Genomic DNA, 16761 nt, shown 5'->3' on the forward strand with positions numbered 1-16761 from the left:
GAGTTCATGCAAAACATAGATTGTGGAAATAGATTATATCTTTGTGAAAAGAAAACAGATGAGGTAATTTAGCAACATCCTTCTTAGGAAAGATTTTTAAGCATTTGCTTGATTATTAATGGAATTTGAACATTAAATAGGAATGCATTTATGTATTTGGTTTGCTTGTAGAATATCTTTTTGCTGGCCTTGATATTAAAGCTATGATTTCTTTGAATCAGAACTGCTGGCACATGGAAACAAAATTCTGTTTTGTTGTTGTTGTTTGTTTCTAATTGGTGTGGCCAGGGCAACACTATAAGTCTGTTCTTGCAAGCTTTTCATTTCCATTTTGCAGGCTTCAAAGCTCAGCATCTCCATCAACTTTATTGAGCAGTTTCCTGATAGGAATAGATAAACCAAATAATACACAGTAGAATAATTTAGGTATTTAGACAGAAAGGGAGAGAAAGAAATACCATTTACTTTAATTGCTCTCACTTATACTCACTGAAGAAAGAGCATCTTGTTCTAAAGAAATCAAACAATCAAAGAGAATTATGTTAGGGACTCTCATCTTTGTACAGAAACTTGTCTTTTATCATGTCCTTCACTTCCAAAGGACTAAGGAAAAGCTTTCTATATATTCAGTAAGAACGAAATTTATCTCTTGAGATGGATGGAAATCTTTGTCAAAGACTTAAATAGAAATTAGGCAGTTCACAAGACTTATGTGGAGCCCAGTGGCAGGTCGATATCTTACCTACTGAAAGGTCAAGCTATTCTGTTGCTTCAATACAAACTACTAAATAGGATTGTGTCATTCAACAATGTGCCAGAAGTTTAACCAGCTTAATATAATCATGATTTGAAATTCCTAGCCATGGTTAACCTTTAAATATTTATTTGAGTCAGTAATAGATTTTAGTTTCTAATACCAAAATGTGGTACTTGCAGCAAAGTTTGAGCCTTAGAAATATAGTTTGAACTGATCCAGTAGTTGTGAGTATTCAAAAACGGAAAAAAAATAAGACAGAAATATCCCAAATATTTAAGGGTGTTAGAACATAAGTACTCCTGTTCTATTAAGCCTTTTCAAATTCAGCCTTGAGAGTGTGTTATATATTGCAGTGATCTTCTATGCAATATCAGTTTTATCCAAAATTAGATGCCTGCATTCTTCTGAACAACTGTACGGAAGAAATAAGAAATGTGAATTGAAACTAAACAAAAGAAATACTGTCCATTCTTTACCCTTGAACAACCCTTAAAACATCTGTAAATTATTAATGCATATTTTTTTTGTTTTGTTTTTGAGCAATAACCTAGGATTCTTTTTGATCATTAAGCTTAAAATGAAGTCATCACAGAGAAAGTTTGGGAAGGTTTATAAACAAAGGCATTATTCTACTTCTCTCTTTCCTGTAAGGATATAATAATTTTTAAGAGAAATTTTTCTAAAACACAGAACACCTCATTTTGAACCTTGTTCTGGGAGCAGATAGATTATGATCATAACCTTTTTTTATTTCTACATTTATCCTCATTAATTTTGGGCAAAGATGTCCTATTAGCACTCTGTTTTTTGCAATGATCCATTAAAAATAGAGCACAGGGTATATTCATGAATGAATTCTCATCATGTGGAATTTAAGCATTTTGTATTGTTACATTTTCCACACTTTTCATTGGTCATTATGATATATTCCTTAATTTCTGGGGGGAGGGTTGAGAGTCGGGGTAAGAGGAACAGTGTGCTTTTTTCTAGCTTAAAATCAATGGATTTACTTAGGAATTTAAACCAATGTAAATACAACTTGGGATTCTCTGAAGTAGTATTGTATCTTCTGACCACACTTTTTTTCTCTTTTTTTTTTTTTCCCCCCAGACATTTTATACTAGTGAAACACTGAGGTACCTCCTTTGGCTGACAAGTTGTCAGCCAGCTGGTATATTTAGTGTTTTATGCAGAGCAGAGCTCTCACTCAGAAATTGTGCAAGGCTAGGTGTAGCTGATTGATAAACAGACGCCCTGTAGTGAAAAGGAAGTGGTGGTCAGCTGCACAGATATGAAATTCAAGTATTACACTAGGAGAAGAAATAGAGAAACTTCTTAGGTCATGACTTGATTCGTTATTGTTTTTATTTTCATTTGTCTATTCAATAGTCAAAGAATTAGTCTTCTGTCATAGACTATTGAAAATGGCATTTGTGGTCCTAAATCATGAGAACTAGTAGCTAAGCTTTATAGATAAATAATTACTGCATTCATGTCTGTTATTTCTACTTGCTTGATTTTGGGTTTAAAATAAGGTGACAGCTGAAGGCATACTCAACATGACTATTGAACCTTATTGTGCGGATAGCACAATGCTGCATTGAAGCCAAATAGTTTTTAATCCAAGTTTTTGATATTCTAGTAGAAAATCACAAATAAGGAGCCCACACCCTTCCCTAATACATACAGATTGTAAAGGATGTTCACAGCAGTTGTTTAGAGAAAACAAGTTAAGAATTTTTTTTATATATGTATTCATCTGATGATTTAATAGTAACTCTTTTAGTAACAGGTGAATTACTGGTGGCAAATAGTAAAAAAAAAGATAGAGCTAATGCTGCAAAATAACTTACCATGAAGGGAAATCAGAATGGATAGATACCAAACATAGTGAAAGGGAGATACAACTGATAACTTGCCTCACAAGCAGTAGTCATAGCAGATAGGTAGTGTTCCTATTATGAAGTTTTTCTTGGACAAAGAAGAGAGATTTAATAGGCTGTTAAGAATGGACTGGGAGAAGGGTAATGATGCAGCTTTACAGATGCTTATCAAGCTCTTTCTGAGCCTGGAAAGATGAAAGGATTTTTATTTATTTCTTATTTATTTTGGAGTTGATAGGCTTCAGATGCCAAATTGCAAAAAGACCTGACCTCAAGATAATAAATATCATATGATAATAAAGACAGGGTGAAGCTTTCATGCTGGAGGATGATAGCCTGATTACAGGTATGAGAGATTTCTGATTCACACAGTAATCAGAGGATGAGGGAGTAGAGTAGGCTCAAGAGGTGAAAACGCTGAGATTCATTTTTTGTACATATTAAACTTGAATTCATAGCTAGTCACCCATGAAATAAAAAAGTCAGAAAGATAAGCCAAGATCTTCCTGAAGGCCTTGCAAGAGCAAAAACAATTTACTAAGACTGAAAAAAAGTACTCATTTCTTGAAGGGAAATCAGGTAGAATTTAGAACACACCATATACTTTTTTTTTTTTTTTTTTTTTTTTTTTTACATAATTATATGTAGCTAAAAGTGTTCATGTAAGTATTGTATGAATACAAGTTCTATACTCTACAAGTTTGACCCCCATATGGTGATTATACAGTAGCAAGAAGGAATAAAAAGGAAAAACGTTTCAGAAGTATGCAAATTCTTTTAATTCATTCTTTCACATATTGGTGTATTTTTCTCTTTTTGAGAACATTATTGTAGTAATTACTGTAGCAACTGATGATTTTTTTTCTTTGTATTATAGGAGTGTCTCAAGGCAAATACTAATTTTTATTCCTTTATAGCAATATTTATACATAGCACACTTAATAATCAAAGATTTTATTGTGCTAAGCACACTACTGAAAAATACTTTTTTTTTTTCCTGAGGGAAATTATGAGAGCTGTGTGCTATGTGAGTGAAATCTTGTAATTGTTCTTCTTTGTCACCCAATTTGGTTCTTTCCATTACTTTTTTCTTGTGCCCATCCCTTAAGACACACCGAAGGCCTGGCAACTTTTAAGAGCATTAAACAGAAACTACTGACAATTTCCATGTCTCCTAGTCATTTTCTGACCTGTCTATGTGCCAGGAAACATACTGGAAGCTGTATAAAACAAAGAAACTTTGAAAAATCAGCCCAAATAAAATAACATCAACAAAGCAAAAACTAAACAACGGAACTGAACATGAGAACTATGTTTTCCTCTTGGAAAATGAGTCTTTGAAAGCAAAAGCTGTCACGTTCTTCTGGAATATGAAAAACACATTACAAGTTTGATTTTGATCACATACAAGGCCAACTCAAGAATGTCTTAAACTGACATGAAAAAGAAGTGTTTCTGTTCTCTTCCTTGTTTTTCTACCAGATGAAAGAGTGCATCTTAATCTTCGTGTGGAACTGGGGTCTAAATATAATAGACGAGCAACCAACTGCTGATGGGTAGTTTGAATCCTGCAATTTTTATTTTATTTGTAAATTTATTTCAAAAACTAGGTTATTATTTTAGTAGTCAGATTTTTTAAAAAATGCCGAGACCATTTTAGATTCATGAGTTTTTAGATACCCAACATTAATAAGTCAAGTTTAATATAAATAAGTGCCCAAAAGGCTGTGATGAAATTACATGTTGTGAAAGTTATCTGAGTGTTTATATTACTAGGTATATATCACTGGCATGAGCGGGGACATTTGAAGGAAATCAGATCCTCATTTCTACAGCAAATAAAATCCTTCATACGACTTTATCTCTTCAGAAAAGGGTGATATCTGCTCGAACACTTCTCATTTTGCAGTATGGTTCAAAATGATAGCAGCATTCTTTGTAGTTCCTTATTTGAAACTCAGTTAGTATTGTTTGCTGCTGAGAAGTATCGGTGTAACAATGCACATCTGAGGTACCTAGAAAGAACATTGTCATTCTACAGGTGTTACTGTCTTGGTTTTTGATGCCTTTGGGTAAGCACTAAATACTTTGCCAATTAGTGCGTGCTTTATGAGCAACTTTTTGTGCTAGAAACGTTTCATATTCAGGTGGTGGTTGTTTCATTTGCTTATTTTTGAGGTCCTTTTCTGTTCTTACAGATAAGTAGGATAATATTACAGAGTCAATGTTAATTAGTTTTCAGTTGCTTGGATATAATATTTTTTATCCTTGTTAGAATGCATGATGATTTATCACAAGAAGTTTTCAACAGAGATTTTATATATGCCTTCCTCTGCCACGCCTGCAGCTGTCTCTATCTGGACTTTAGATACTTTTTGCCTTGCATGAAGAGACTTGTGCAAGGATATACACAGTTTATGAATACAAATCAGTTATATATTGGCTAATACAGCCAGTAGATATCTAGCACTAGCAAGCTACTAGACTGTTAATCAATGTGCTTATCACATCCAAGGAGTCAACAGATGAGTATTTGCTGGCCAGGCATTCTGTAGTCAGCTGCTGTATGATCAGGCTGGAGTATTGCTTGGACTCAATTTCTCTGAAAACTCTGTACATATGTAACATGTTTGTATTTGTTTTATATTATATCTACTGAGTGTTCTGCATCCTACCCCCAGCCTTCTCTGCTGTTCTTTCAACAACTGCATATCATTTTTGACTTGACTATCATTTTTGCATGACTTTACCTTCTGTACTTTCTCACACCTTTGCAATGATTTCCTCTGTAAAACTAAGCCAACAAGACATAGCTGTTCTGCACTGAACTGAAATTTGCATTAAAAGCCTTTGGGCTGAGAAGTACATGCTTTTGAGATGAAATTTTCAATTCAAGTAGCTATGGTAATGTAAAACTTAAGTTTTCTTATCAGGGTACGATGTTGCATATGGTGTGCATTGTGACTGTAGGTACTACTTCCAATATTTTCAAAACGTAAAAGCAAGTGATTCAGAAATGATTATGATTCAGACTTACTGGAGGAAAAACAAACAAACAAAAAAAACCCTCACAAAACAAATAGGCTATTTACTTTTGTCTTCCACAGCTGATATAAATTAATACATTTCTGTATTAATTCTAAGATTGTATGACTTTCAAAATGAACAGAGAAAGGAAGATGCATTGTTTTGGATGAAAGGAATAAAGTAGTTGTATTTGATTTAATTGGATCTGATTAATTTCAGAAAATTAATATATTCTTTTCAAAGAAAAAAAAGTATTTTAGTAAAATTCTTCCAATTTCATGAAGAAATTAATTTTGCTTCCCCTTTACTTGCTACAGATCGTAAGCAGCAGGTCAGAATTTTTTCTTTCTAGGAGCAGAGATTTTTCTGCTTCTAGATTTTTCAGTGGACGTTGAGCAGCGTTGTCAGTAGAAGAACATAGTTGCACTGTATGATATGGGACCAGTAGCAGCTGTGTGAAAAATGCTTTGAATAAAGCTGACGTTATAAAGTTATAAAATACAGGAAGACTACAGCAAAAAACTGTGCTGAGAGAGAAATTCACTGTAAGCTGAAAAGGCTTTATCAGTACAGAAGTTCAGTTTTTTTCCAAAATTGTAAAGAAACTGGTTTCACAGCAATGGGATATTCTTGTGTTTTAGTGCTCAGCATATATGTTTTTATTTTGAATTTTCTGAGAGCATGATCAACCTGATTAACACAGAATATATTTATTAAAGAAGTATATTAATATTCTTTATTGGCTTTTCAGTTACAATGAAATGTAAGATATTTCTTTTATAATTTGACTTAAGAATTGATCTCTTGATTGTTTTTATATTTAGAACTATAATCTCATCTGATAATCATTTCAAAATAAAATTGGCAGCTTTTTCACATGTTAACGTTTTGTAGTTACAAGCAATTGTGCTTTGTTGATCTATTGTGCAAGTATCAACTGCATATGCACCTGTATATATTTTGAAAATATTTTAATCATTTAAGATAGCACGAACATTTGCAACAGCCCATGCTTGGTGTTTAAGTGCTCTGAGTGAAGGAAAAAAATTCAGCAATTCACCTTCTACATGTCAATATGCAGTAGAGAGGTAAAGATGTCAAGATAACTGATATGTAAATAATTTGGAAGCATGTTAAAATATTTCTACTACTAATAGCAGATGTGTAAAATAAAATTGTATTACCTATGTTATATAAACTGGTATTCAAATATTGTAAAAATATGATAAATACATGTAATACAAATCAATAGAAACTAAGATTGGATGAAACATTTTTGTTATAAAAATGCATATTTTTTTAAATATTCCTTTTTTTAATGAATGCTCTGTTTTCTGAGTTTTCTTCTAATAAATATAGGGATAGATAAGTCTAGCTATTACTTCACTCATTCATGTAAGACATTCAATGTATATATGAATAACATTCATATATAATGTTATATATAGCCATTACTGAAAGTTACACCCAGAATTCTTTAAAAAAGAAAAATGGGATTCAAAATACAGTGCTAGCAAACAGAAAACCATGATTCCAGCTATGTACACAATATTGCTTCCACTTGGACCATGTACTGTATGTTTCAAGACAGGTCGATGTTTGTAGCGTTTGAACTGGTAATACAAAAGTTAATGCTTACATATTTGGTGTCTTTATGTAGTGAATTTCATTTATTCTTCACTTCAGCAAAAAAGGAAGCTCAGTAAAGAGATTGAGAAATGCACAGAAAAATATTTTAAAAATATTTAATAAGTATTTTAACTGAAGAAAAGCTAAAATGAGAGATCTGTTGGCAATGTGTACCTCGTAAGTGGCTGTTTTTTTCACAAGTTGCTTTAAGGGAAAGATAGTGCTTGAAGTTTGAAGAGGTCAGGACAGAAATTTTGAGATATAACCTCAATCTGGCAAGATTAATTGGGTACGAGTAGATAAGATACTATTGCATGCCCCAGTTTAACAAATCCTTTAAATGTTGCAGGGAAATTTTGTTGGTGGTTCCTGTTTGATGTGGTAAACATACATTATACATTAAAAGAATACACAAATATGCCACTGATCATCTGGCTCTTGATTAGGTGCCAGCCACTCAGGATCAGCATTTGCATAAACAGCTGGAGTTTTTCTGGATCTATTCCTATCATGTAGCTGGATTCCTTCCCGGTCATTTGTACTCCATTACATCTCAAATGAGTTAGCTTTCTTATGATATATCTGACAAATTCATAGAGAGAAATGGATACATTCTTTAGTCATATCCAGTTTAAGCAGGCATGGAAATAAATTAAATATGGAGGATGGACTGGAATGTGCAAAATAAGCTGTCTTCTACATTTTTATAGGTTTACTTAATAGACTTGGAAAAATGCTGTATGTTACCATAATCAGTGCTTTTCCTCAAGGGAATTGTTGCATGCATCCTTCCAGTGAAGGATGATGTTCTATGACACTGAGATTCTAGAGAATATGTATGAAAAAGTAAGAATAAGAAATATTTAAAGCAAATTAGAGAGCAAATTAAAAATTGGTAAATGGAAAAGGAGATTGATTATGGCTAAGGCTAGTGCGATTCTTAATATGATGTAGTTCATTAGTTTTGTTCATATCTTTTAATATGGAAATCATATGATGGAGAAAGGGTAGATAAATCATACTGAAGGAATCAATGATAGAGAAATGATGACAAAAAATCTCTTTCTCAACCAAACTTCCCTGACTGGAGACCAGAACAAAGTTTAGGATGTGCATGAACCTGATAGAAATGAAAGATATAGCTTCTAGCTTTTAAAGTTTACTGTACACATTTACTCTCAAACAGATAGCACCAGTGTTTAGAATACTGAGATGGAAAACTGGCTTTTGTGTTTCAAGAAATGTCTCCATCATAACATCTCATTCTCAGCTGCAGCATGATTTAATTAACTGCTCTCTATTCAAATAGTACGTTAAGAATTCTTTTTTTCATTAGGAACGAAAAAGGTAGGAAAAAAGGCTGAAAGAATTAAATCCTTTGAAGACTGTTTTCAATGTTAACTAATTTTCTTTTGTAGTATAAAACTCAAACATCTGAGAAATGATTTTTAAAGTCCTAGTTCCAAATTCTTTAAGATACATCTAATTAATCATGTAAAATGACTATAGTTTCTCCTCAGTAAAATGAAATCGAAGCTGTGGAAAACAGATCCGGTAAAAAGCATGTGCTGATGTTACACAAATGGATGTTATTTTTATGAGGGAGTTAGCAGTTTTAATGTGATCTCTTTTGAAGAACTATAACGTGTTTAAGAATAGAACTGTTCTTTTTAATTTGATTTCCAATCACTGCAGTGTTAGGTAGTTAGCTTAGTTATCTATATGAAAAAAGACATATTGACAAAAAAATATTGACTTAACTACAAGATCAAAGAATCAAGATTAAAGAAGCAGAATATGGCAGGAAAACAACCAATTAGGTTATTATTCTGCAAACCAAATACTAATACTACTAAAACTAAAATATGGCAGTAATAATCTATCCTGAAGTTTAATTTAAAGTTTCCCTTGTTTAATTTCAGTTTATTGGTCTTAGTTACGTATTTTGTACTACCATGAGTAATTCTTTATAAAAGTTTTTATCTGACTTTATGGTCAGGATGAATTCACAAATCTACAGCTGAAGCTGGTAAGCTAGGCAAGCTAGTTAGCCAAGACGAGCATGTTGTTCAAACAAGCTAAAGCCAACACAAGCCAAGGCAAGCCCACTATCCTGTGCTGTCATGCTAGTTCAGTATGTGCCCTTCCACTAAAAGTAGCAGCATTTATGCTTACCTGGACTACGCTAAGAAATTTACAGAAAATTGTTTTCTGTTTTTTTGCATGCTCAGCCTTTTTAGTGTAAATGCTACAGCCTAAATCTTTCCTGCCTTCTTTTACTCTTGCTACTTATTAGTCCCGAATTCTCTGTTCTCTATGAGTTGGCACAGGTTAGACGTAATTTATTAATCATAAGGCAGATATACTTATTTTACTAAATTGTTAATCCCAGAGTCCTTTTCCATATGCTGTTTAACAAGCTGTCTGTATTAATTTTGCTTCGCTTATGCTTGATCTTTGATTATTTGCATTTTTAAGTTTCTTTATATTCCATACTAGACTTCGGAAGCAGTTATGTCTGTTTTGCTTGGTGCCTTTAAGATGGCTGTTTAGCTTGGCAGTTTGGATCATTCGTGTAGTGCAGAAAAAGATCTTGAGCAAACACAAAATGAAATGAGGCTTTGAAGTAATATCAGTCTCAGGACTATTTTTCATTTCACAGAGAATTTATGGAATCATCTCCATTTACTAGGTCCTCGTAAAGAACTACCTCGGATTTGAAAAATATTGCTCAGCAGTTGTCTTGCAGGAGAAAGCTTTATTTTGAATTCAGTTTTTTTTTTTTATTATTTTATTTTTTTATTTATTTATTTTTTAATTATTTTTTATTATTTAATCTTTTAGCTGCTTTTTTTTTTTTTAATTTTCATTTTTCTTTTAAGTATCCTTTGTTTTAAATACGTACTAGCAAGCCTCTAGTTGATATTTTTCTTGATTCTTCTCAAACTATCAGCATACAATCTTTGGACGTACTTCCTTGTTTCTTGTTGCGTATTATCTTTCCTGCTTTAATTCTGATAATTCTCCTGTTTTTGTGTACTATTTTGTGCTTTCCCAAGGCAGTAGTCATTCTAGTCATGTTGTGTAATGCGCTCTGTGAAACACATGTATTACCACAAATCTATGTGAAATGTTTTTGACCTCATATCCAATGTGTTCAGTTACCTCTGCTAACCATTTTCAAACTTGTTTTCTGTTTACTTAATAATATTCATCTTAGGCAGACATTATCAGTTGACTGATCTTCAGGTGATACTGCAATAGCATACAAAGTTTTATTGTGTGATTCAAGCTTACTGAACTCTGCTCTGTAACGTTAAATGCTCATGGACAACAAAATGCCTCTGAAGCTGTATTATTTCTTGCCAAGTTGATAATGTTAATTGTTTGTCTTATTTTATTAATGGACTCAATCTCTTAAGCTTATTTTGGATAGCAGAGTTATTTATAAATATCAAATTCCTGAACCAATGGAAAAATGCAAGACAAAACTTGATGATCAAAACTTCAGCTTAAGCTTCAATTTAGCTGAAGATTAGACTGTAGCCTTCCTAAAGATTATAAAGCCTGAGTGAATACTTATTCATTACTACACAAGTTTCATTCCTACAAGAACCTTCCATATTATATATTTTTAGTGGAAATTCCATGGATATGATGAAATTTTGATGATTTTCACTCCATTTTGATGGGCATAATTGTTTCCTTAATACTTTCAAACTTCTTCAGCAATCACAACCTTTCCCATTTGTCACTGTGCTTTCTATTACTGCAGGAATGCTCTATTTTGTGATTCTCTTTAGATGTCTCATTAAATAAAGTGGATAGAATTCTTATTTGAAATCACTGATAACACCTACTTGCTTCTAAGGATGGAAAGATATTGCTCCCATCACACATTTTTAGCTTTAATGAGTCCTTATGATGCTTCCAATTCTGTTTACTTTTGTCTATCTTGCCTACATCTTATACTCCAAAATTACACCCCTTATTCATAACTCTGTGTTCTGGTTTCTGTTGAGACAGAATGGAATTTTTTTTTTTGTAGTGTCTAGTGTGATGTTACGTTTTGGTTTTGAGGAGAAAAGCAGTGTTGATAGTGCACTGCTGGTGGCTGTTGTTGAATGATGGGCGTGCACTCAGGGCAGGTCTATGACAAAGGTGGCCAAGAGATTATTCCATACCACGCGATATTATGCAGAAGGCTATAAAGTTGTGGGGAGGTGGCTGGGAATCTGGCCACTGCTTGGGGGATTGGCTGGGCATTGGTCAGTAGGTGGTGAGTTGTTACATTGCTTGAGCAGCATCAGGTGGTAAGTAGTTTTGCCGTGGAGCTGCAATAGTTACCATTGCAATTTTCTTTCAATTTTTTTTTTCTCTTGTTTTCCTTTTCCATCTAAGTAAACAGTCTTTATCTGAACCCACAAGTTCTATTTTGTTTCCGCTCTTTCCCCCATCCAACTGGGAGTTGAGGGGAGTTGAATATCCTATTCACATGTGGTAACAATTTCTAAAGTTAGTAATTTCTATCTAAGTTTCCAGCTTATTATGCTTTGGGATATTTTTTCTCTAGTTTCTTGACAAAAATACAAGGATATGCAGTAAAGAAAGGCATACTTGTAGAAGTAATAAGGAATGCTGCAAAAGAGCGGAAATGGGAAGAAGATTGCTACTTTGAGTGTAGGTTTGGTTACTCCTGTTCCTTTAGTTCACACTTTCTACTACCTATGAAAGCCGAGCAGTATATATCCATTAAGTTTGGGACTGTCTTCATAACTTTTAGCTGTGGAAGACAGTGAAAAAGGTATTTGCCGTCATATTTCCAGAATCGTTCCTTTGGGAGTCTGAGGGGAAGTGTGGTTTTAGAGTGAAATTGTAGAGAGAAAGAGACTTTTTTTGACAGCACAGTCCTGGCAAAAAGGACCTGGGGTACTGGTGGATGGCAAGCTGAATATGAGCTAGCAATGTGCCCTGACAGCCCGTAAAACCAATTGGTCTGCACCAAAAGTGCAGGTGATCCTCTCTGCTCTGCGCTGGTAGAGTACTCCTCACCTGGAGTACTGTGTCCAGATATAGAGTCCTCAGTACAGGACCTGTTGAGCAGCATCCACAGGAAGGCCACAAAATTGATCCAAGGCATGGAACACCTCCCCTGTGAGGACAAGCTGAGAGTGCTGGCACTCTAGCATGGAGAAGGCTCAGGGAAGACCTGATAGCAGGCTTTCAGTATCTAAAAGGAAGCTATAGGGAGGAAGGGGACAGAATCTCCAGCAGGATCTGCTGTTACAGGACAAAGGGAAATGGTTTCCAATAGAACAAGAGAGATTTAGATTAGATATAAGGAAAAGATTTATTACAGTATAGATGGTAAGGAACTGGAACAAGTTGCCCAGAAAGGCAGTGGATGCCCCATCCTTAGATACTTTCAAGGTGAAGATGGATGTGGTTCTGAGTAACCTGACTAAGCTATAGGATATTTCTGTTCATTGCAGGAGAGTTGGTGTAGATGACCTTTGAAAGTCCCTTCCAACTGAAAAGATTGTTATTCTATGATTTCAATGGGTTTTCTCTTGACCAGGCTGCGCAGCACCTCATCCACCTCATCCAGCCTGGCCTTAAACGCTTCCAGGGATGGATTATCCACAACTTCTCTGGGCAGTCTTTTTTTGATATCTCACCATCCTCCAAGTATAGAATTCCTTCCCATTATCTAATCTAATTCTCCCTTCTTTTAGTTTAAAACTTCCTCTTTTTCTATTACTATCAGACCATGTAAGAAAATTGATCTCCATCTTCTTGTTTCTAAGCTTGTAAGGATACAGTTTTGTTTCTCCCTTGCTGAGGGATGAACTAGAACTTTCTCAGCTTGGTTTTCAGCACCTGCATTCCCTCAGTGAATCCATAGTGCTCACCTCTAATGTATTTGTCATAGAGGAACATAGATGTGTGCATTCTCAGGAACTACCTATTTATAGGGGAGTATAAATCAGAGTTCATGCTCATTCTTTTTTTTTTTTTTTTTTCTTCTTTTTTTTCTGGAACAAATGTGTGAATAGGAAAAAATTCAGAAATAAGCAGAAGTGTGTTGAAAAATAAGATACAGAATTAGTATAGTCCTTCAGAAGTAGGTATGAGATCATTCTAAACATGTTAGGAATCCTTCTCATTTCATATTGATCTGAAAACATTCTGTCCAAACAGTAAGCCATAGTGACTAAGCAGAACTGAATACAATAGGAGAGCCTGAGTTCTCCATTAATGCACCTGTGACTGTAGATCAACAATTAATATGTGAACTTTCATATAGGTCTCTATTGTTCAGTTTGGTGCTTTACAGAAACGTCCAATGCAATGTTCTTAATAAGCTATCAAGAGAGACAGATTTAACATGGTTAAAGTGTTTCCAAGGCTGGAGTTGGTATCTCTTCTGGCAATGCATTTTGCTGTGGAGCTGGACCAGCTCATATGAGAATAGAATGACCATCCACTTCCCTGAAAGACTTTTTTTTTTTTATTTAATGTTTTATTATTATTCTTTTTTCCAACAAATTACATTTTACAAGAAGTTTACAGTAGCAATTTGTACTATCTTGTGGATCCAAAACATTCATTTCATTTATTTTTGATTGGGAGGGCTTTGGATTAACAATTCCAGATACAATTTATTTATCTTGTTTCACAAGGCATCAATCAGTGCTTCTGCACAAATACGCTAGCTCATTTAGCAAGAGTTGGCTTAGGAGTTTGATTGCATTCTGTTGACTGAAACCCTCTAAGAATTAGTTATATTTAATAAACTAGTTATATTTATCTTCCTTGTCACAGGATTCATTTGCTGTTTTAGAATCATTGATCAGTTGTTGACAAATGCATCCAAAGTAGCATAAGCAAGAATTTTAATTATCAGATGACAATAATGATGGGATAGTCTCCTCCTCCATCTACTTTTGAGATTTATAATTTGAAGTAAAGTATTCTGAATCCTGATTTCTCCTTTGGAGCAATTTAATTCGCATCTTTGAATATTATTCTTAGAACTTTCCAGAAATCAAGTATGCTTTTTTGGACCTTCTCTCTAAAATATATATCTTTTTCATTCTTCATTTTGCTTTACTAAGGATGAATTTAACATAGCTATTACAAAGACAAAACATATTTATTGAGGTTTAGATAAAGCAGAGCATACGAGCTAGTCTGTTCAGTTTGTGCCTTCACAGAGTGTGAAATTGAATGTGAAAACTCAGAATTTTTAGTCCTAACTGTAATTTTCTTTTCCATTCAGTGACTGATTGTCACCTGAAAGGTGGCCTCATAATATTTATATTACTTAATTCCTGCTTACAATTACTGTTCTGCTTCAAGTGGTTTCTTCTGATACATATAATTTTATTGAATAATGTCTTGCATACATCCAATTAAAGCACTCTTTGACTTTGTTACTTAATGAGGATAATGAATCTGACGCCATAAAGAATGAGCTAAAAGTTAGAGAAGTATAATGCCTATAGGTATGCGTAATTTCATTTTACACTCTCTGGATGAGGAGCAGTTGCAGAAAAGTGCACTTTCTTTAAAGTTTTGAACTGAATTTGGACATTTGTTCTGCTTCCACCCTGTCCCTGTTGTACTCATCGCACTCTCTAAGGATTAAAGAACTCTTACGTGTCACCTTTATCTGTCAAATCAAGAAGGAAGTAGATACAGTGTTTCTCTTGATCATGGAAAGATTTGAATCTCAGTCAGCTTTGGAATACTTCCTGTGTTTAAATATTTTTTTTGACTTATTAATTTGTATTCAGTTTGATTGTTATATTTTAGAAATATCCTAAAATTCACTTTTTTTTTTTTTTTTTTTTTGCTGCTGATGAATTTGTCTAACATCAGTGTTTCCTCAATGGATGAATATAAAGCAAACTAAAATAATTATCACGTATTAACTATTATGTGCAAAAATTATATACTGATTATACTTAAAGTAGTATATAAAATCAGATGTTATAGTTTACTTTACCTTATATATCAACTTTTTTATTAAATGAAAATCTATTTTAAAATATATTAAAGTTTAATTCTAGCTAATAATGTAACAGAAACCTCAGTCTCTGGGATTCAAGAGCTAAACAGATGGAGAAACAAATTGCTAGCAACATTTCCATAGTGATTCTTTTAAGAATTATCATAAAATTATTTGTACTTTATCAAGATTGGAGTGTCTTCACTAAGTTATGTAAAATGTCACATTTGAAACTAACTGGTAAGACTAAATTAAGGTTGGAAGAGAGGACAAAACAGTGGTCTTATATTAACAGTAAAAAGCGAATCCTGATTGAATTGCTTGCAAAAATAAGCGAACAAGTGAAAGTAATTGCAAATTCAGAAATTGTATTGGGCTTCACTGCATCTCTTTTCTTAGCTAATCATCCCTGAACCAGCCTTCTCTCTCTTTTTTTTTTTTTTTTTTTTTTTTTTTTTTTCTTTTTTCCCCAAAGAACAACGTGTTGAATAAAATTAAAAGAATTCAGTAATGAGTAACTCCAATAATATTTTTGCCCTGTTTTGTTTCTAGCTTTGCCTATTTAATAGATTCAATGAAGGGCAGGTTAATTCTCTTTTAAAATTATTTCCACTGGAATAGTTATTTTGATTTTTGACTGATGAAATCAAATTAAAGTGACTGTTGGTTAGAAATTAGTACTAATTCTGTAAAAGGTAAATAATAATTTACATTTTTTTTCTTGAGAAGTCTAGTGTCTTGGTGTATTTGTAATTGAATTGGATATTCTGTTTAAAAGAACTGCCAACCACAGTTTAACTGCTGGTTTTCGTTATGCTAAATTATTGACATTTCCAGGAATCAGAGAAAATGATGCAGTATCTGAATTCTTCTTACAAGCTATGAATTTACGAATGCTAAGAGATAACTTTGACATGACAAATTAGGGAAAAATTCTGCCAACTGAAACCTAATGAGAAGTTAGCTATTGATTAATATATGATTATATATATATATATATATATATATATATGATTATCTTTGAAGCCATAAAGTGCTTAGAACACCTTTCATTCTATGGAAGAAGCAATTCCATGCAAGATTCCATCTTTACATTTTTAAGTACACTATGAGGAAGCTTAATACAAATACTAAAAATGTAAAGAATAAATGAGAAAATAAATGTTGGATTATTTCATTTGAACTACCTTGCAATTGCACTGGCAGCCCCAAATTCTTAATTCTTTGTAGATTTATTCCACAAGAACTCATTCTGTATTAGAGGTAATTAAGCCATAGGGCTGCTTGACAAAAAGACAATGGTATCATGGAGATCAATTCAGAAAATCTTGCATAGAGCCTCTGTATATAACACTAAAATATTCCAGGGAACCAGTCGCTCTTTCTGTCTGCATATTGTTTATGCATATACTTATGTAATATCTCACTGTATGCATGGAAAATACAAATCT

Source organism: Lagopus leucura, unplaced genomic scaffold (assembly GCF_019238085.1).
Source record: "Lagopus leucura isolate 7727_CA_CO unplaced genomic scaffold, USGS_WTPT01 Super-Scaffold_100004, whole genome shotgun sequence".
In the NCBI taxonomy this organism is placed as follows: domain Eukaryota; kingdom Metazoa; phylum Chordata; class Aves; order Galliformes; family Phasianidae; genus Lagopus; species Lagopus leucura.